Genomic DNA, 5,442 nt, shown 5'->3' on the forward strand with positions numbered 1-5,442 from the left:
CAGAGAGAGGGAGACACAGAATCTGAAGCAGGCTCCAGACTCCCAGCTGTCAGCACAGAGCCCGATGTGGGGCTTGAACTCACAAACCGCGAAATCATGACCTGAGCCGAAGTCAGATGCTTAATCGACTAAGCCACCCAGGCGCCCCCAAAGATTTTATTTTTAAGTAATCTCTACACTCAACGTGGAACTCATAATCCCCAAATCAAGAGCCGCGTGCTTTACTGACTGAGCCAGCCAGGCACCCCTATTTTTATAAAAATATTTAATAAGCTCTTAAACTTAAGTTCAAGAAATTAAATAACAATTCAGCCTTATTTAAATTTCTTTAATTTAAAACATGATATTTATATTTTTGCTTTTTAATTTTAACATATTTTTAAGTATTTTTAAATGTTTTGAAAACTTTCATTTAAAATAATTTTAATTTTTTATTACTTTAAATTTACATTTTATTGAAAATACAATCAAATTGACACACATTTTACTTAATCCTTTAGGTTCTTACTGTCAATTGAATACCAGCTATGATAAACAACTTAATAGGTGATTTTTTAAATGAAGGTAAGGGGCGCCTGGGTGGCTCAGTCGGTTAAGTGTCCAACTTCGGCTCAGGTCATGATCTCATGGTTCATGAGTTCGAGTTCCGTGTTGGGCTCTGTACTGACAGCTCAGAGCCTGGAGCATGCTTCAGATTCTATGTCTCCTCTCTGTGCTCCTTCCCTGTTCTCGCTCTCTCTCAAAAATAAATAAACGTTAAAAAAATTTTTAAGTTAAGGTAAGAAAATATATTTTATGAAACATAGTAATTTATGAATTAAATGTCTATTTTATTACTCCATTTCATACATTTTGCATCAGGAGAATGCCCAAGCATGCAAATCATTAAATTCTATTATCATTATTATTATTTTCCCAACTTTCAATGATATAAAGACAATGGCTTTATATATATTTTGTGATTATGAAAATATATTTGTCAAAGTAGCAGAACACATTATACATAACAGAGAGTTATAACTTTTATTCTTTAGACATATGGTAGGTCATCCATTTGTATCCTTGCCTGAGGCCCAACAAATGTTAAAAAAGCAGTCTTGGGGAACATGGGTGGCTCAGTTAAGCTTCTGACTTTGGCTCAGGTGGTGATCTCATCAGGGTTTGTGAGTTTGAGCCCCACATCGGGCTCTGTGCTGACAGCTCAGAGCGTGGAGCCTGCTTCTGTTTCTGTGTCTCTGTCCCTCTCTGCCCCTCCCCCACTCACGATAGGTCTCTACCAAAAATAAATAAACATTTAAAAAAATTAAAAGAAGAAAAGGGGTCTTTCTTGAGCAACTAAACTTATGTCCTAAACAATGTGATGCCCTTGTTTACTTCTCAGATAAGTCAGAGCCCACAAGAGTGTGAAATAAGATGTTAAATGACACCCTTGAAAGGAACTCACTGGCTATTCCCATATCCTGTGTATGGTATATCAGACTCAAGGTGTCTGTAGAGCCACATGTCACTGAGGGACTGTTCTGACACAATCAATGGTTGCAGATAGTGTGTGAATTAGTTATCTATTGCTGTGTAACCAATTACCACAAACTTAGCAGCTTAAAGTAACACACATTTATAATCTCACAGTTTCTGTAGGTCAAGAGTCCCACATCAAAGTCTCAAGCTTACAGTCAAACTGTCAAATGGGCTGCATGCTCATCTTCAGGCTTGACTGGGGAAGAATCCAAGGTCATTCAGTTGTTGGCAGAATTTATTTTCTTGGAGCTGAAGGACTTAGAGTCTCAACTTCTTGCTGGCTATTGGATGGAAGCCAGTCAGGCCACTCACAGTTTCTTGCCTAATGGCCCTTTTATAATATGACTGTAAGCTTTTTCAAGGCCAGCAGGTGGCCCTATCTCTCCAACCTGCTAAGGCAGAGACTTACATAATATGATTATGGGAGTGACATCCTCCCATCTTTGCCATAGTCTGTTGGTTAGAAGCAAGTTATAGGTTCTGCCATGATCAAGAGGAGGGAATAATAAAGGGATATTATAAAAGGGTTATACATCCTGGGGGGTCACCTTAGCATACGTCTGCTAAAGTGTGTATTCATTCTTACTTCTGGCAGAATGAAGAGATCTTGAAAAAAATTCCCACCTACCTAGAGAAGAAAGGTAATGGACACAATTTTCAGATATTCAGATAGGGCCCTATGTTTACCCTAGCTAGAAGGTTTCACACCAGGAACTCTTCTGAAACTGTTGTTGTTTACCCTCGATCTTTCTAGGTGTCTAATCAAATCAAGATGGCAACCTGCCACTTTCTGCTCTCTGCCTGGTTAGAAAGCTCTAGGTATTGTATTCATCCTCTTAGAAAAGACATTTTTGGAGGTTGTGGGTCATGAATTCAGCAACAATTTCCTCAATTTCCTGCTAGATCTATGACTGCAAGGTCCTATAAGATATTCACAGAAGATGACCCCAACCCTATTTTCTTAGAGTTAGTAGCCCTGTTGGTAAGAAAACACAAGAAGAATGTCCAACAATGAAATTCTCTTCTAATGACATCTCCTCCTTGAGCCCTCCAGTCAGACCCCGCCCTTCCTCTGCCTCTCCCTCCTCCTCCTCTCCATCCTCCTTCTCCTCTCAGACTCCACACACAAACACAGCTTCTTGTACAGAGTTCAATCCCCTCTACACCTTGACAATCCCCCTAAAACCTCTCTCCCAATTACACTGGGAGATCTTTGAAGGCAGGGTGATTTACTCATATTTACATGTCCAGCAACCAGAACCACCCCTGACACAGAGCCATCTCTCCACATGGGTGTAGATGGATGGACGGATCAAAGACAACGAATGGGCTGTGGCTGTGTGACGGTAAACGGTTTAGGACTGCAGATGTGAAACCTTTTTCAAGTCATGCCACTTGTCTGAAGTTATTTCTACTTCCCCCATTAAAAAAATGGAATTGTACAGTATTCAGCAAATGAACCAGACATGATTGAGTACTTTCGGCTCTGATTCCATTTATATGAAGTTCAAAACCAGGCAAAACTAATCCTCAGTCAGAATGGGAGGATGGAGAGAACTACCTGGGAGGGGCACGAAGAAGACTTCGGCTAGAAATAGTCTATAGTTTTATCTGGTCACATAGGGTATACATATGGAAAAAATCCATCAAGCTCGACATTTAAGACCTACGAACTTTAGTTTATGCAGCATACTTCAATCTTTAAAAATCCAAACTAGACTGGATGACTCAGTCAGTTGAGCGTTCAACTCCTGATCTCAGCTCAGGTCATGATCCCAGGGTCATGGGCTCCACGCTGAGTGTGGAGCCTGCTTGGGATTCTCTCTCTCTCTCTCTCTCTCTCTCTCTCTCTCTCTCTCTCTCCCCCTCTGCCCCTCTCCCCTCCTTCACATGCGTGCTCTCTCTAAAATAAATTTTTAAAAACTCGAAACTTCTTAAAACAAAAAATGAAACGAAAAAGAGGACGAAGGGACTGCACCTGTGGGCTCTGTGTAAAAAGCACAGCCCCGTTCCTTCACTAGGAGTCCTACGGTGGGGGGGGGGGGGGGGGGGGGCAGGGGGGGTCAAGAGTGTGATCACCTCGAAGGGATCCAGCAGCAGAGTCCTCCTCAGTCATTCAATCCAGGGTTCCCATGACTTGCTGACGTGCACAGGTGCCACTGGAGGAATGCTACCATCTCCTCTGGGTCACTTTATCCTTCTCCGGAGACCTTGGAGATCAGGTACCGGTTCATTAAATGATTCCCTGAAGCCTTCCTGGAGGCCAGGGAACATTGTCCCAGCTGTCAGAGAGATGTGCGGCTCTCCCTGGGACAACATCTGCAAGGTTACACTCTGGGCCAAGCCTGCAAAAGTAGCTCTGTGCCACCTTCCAGCAAAAGGCCCACTCACTCATTTGGTGGAGGTAGGTCAGGATGCATTCGTGGCTGCACCCAAGGGCACTTTGCTGTTGCTGTTGCAGATTTTCTGCAGCCACAAATGGGTAACTCTGCTGGTTGTTCTCCTGCTGTCTCAACGTACATTAAAAAAAAAAAAAAGAAAAGCCATAGGAAGGGGCACCTGGGTGGCTCAGTCGGTTAAGCATCCGACTATTGATTTCGGCTCAGGTCATGATCTCCCGGTTCCTGAGTTCAAGCCCCACGTCCGACAGCGCAGAGTCTGCGGGATTCTGTCTCCAACCCCCTCTCGCTCTGCCCCTCCCCACCCTCTCAAAATAAATAAGTAAACATAAAAAAATTTAAAAACATAGGAAGTCGCATGCTATTGGGCTCAGGATGGGAAGTTGATACTGAGGAGAAGCACATTAGATGCCGGAGGACAGAACGTTAGAATAAATAGCTTCTCCCAAGCTATTTTTTTGGAGAAACTGCGTCTCCAGTTCAGGACACGGGAGGTTGGTAAGAAACCACTCCCTTGTGAAACCTACTTCCAGCCAAGCAGATCTGTCTCCCTTCCCTGAAGTCAAACTGCACCTGAGCCTACCCAAAAAGCCACGATCTGCTCATCAGGTTCATCTCACCCCTACAACAAGACTGTAAGTTCATTTATAGTCAGGCCATGCTTTGTGTGTGCCCTGCTTCCCCAGAGTCCCTGGCCCAGGGCTCGGCACAGTCTGTGGTCATTGAATACTGGGTGACTTATGTGCGTGTCAGAATCCAATAATTAAACAATTCAAGCATACAATGAATAACCACACCCCTCCCCAAGCACCGTCCTTGGCCTAGACGAGGATAAAGGACATATAAGGTCTCAAGATGTTCACTGCTAATTGGGGTGAGGAGAGGAGGGGATGAACTTGATCAGCTGTACCTTCTTGCCATGATAGAAGCCTAGGAGAGAGGTAAGTGGAGCACCATTGACCCCCCACCCAGCACACCACGTGTTCCGTCTCATCACTTTACAAATGAAGAAGTGTACCTGCTACGAAGCGCCTGTCTCAGCTCCGAACCCCCTCTCTCTATACCCTGCTCAGTGATGCTGGGCTGGAAATCAGCAAAAATGCAAGTCACGTTGTCCTTTGACACTGGTGCTCTGTCGGTTTCCACTAACAGGGGGCACTAGAGGGAGACTGCAAGTGAAGTGGGAGGAGGCTGTTCCCGGCAGGGCCCTCTTCCTCTCAAGTCTGAGCCGTGATGCGGCAAGCCTCCTCCCCCAGGCTGCTTTCCTTTGTTCCCTCAGCCCCGGGGATGGCGGCGGCCTCTGCAGTTACCTCTCCCATTTCGTGCAGATTCTCTTTCCTTTGCAGGCCTCCTACACCTATTTAACCGATTCCCTCTGTCAAACTCTATTAAAGTAACTGGCTTGGTTCTGCTCTTCTATCCATGACCCTGATGGGCACAGAAGGGAGGCGACCTGCCCAACACCTCTCAGCTCCTCAGGGGCCCATCTGGCACCAGGAACCAGGCTTCATGACCCCAAATCCTA

The sequence above is a fragment of the Panthera uncia genome, assembly GCF_023721935.1.
Source record: "Panthera uncia isolate 11264 chromosome D3 unlocalized genomic scaffold, Puncia_PCG_1.0 HiC_scaffold_8, whole genome shotgun sequence".
Taxonomy (NCBI): Eukaryota; Metazoa; Chordata; class Mammalia; order Carnivora; family Felidae; genus Panthera; species Panthera uncia.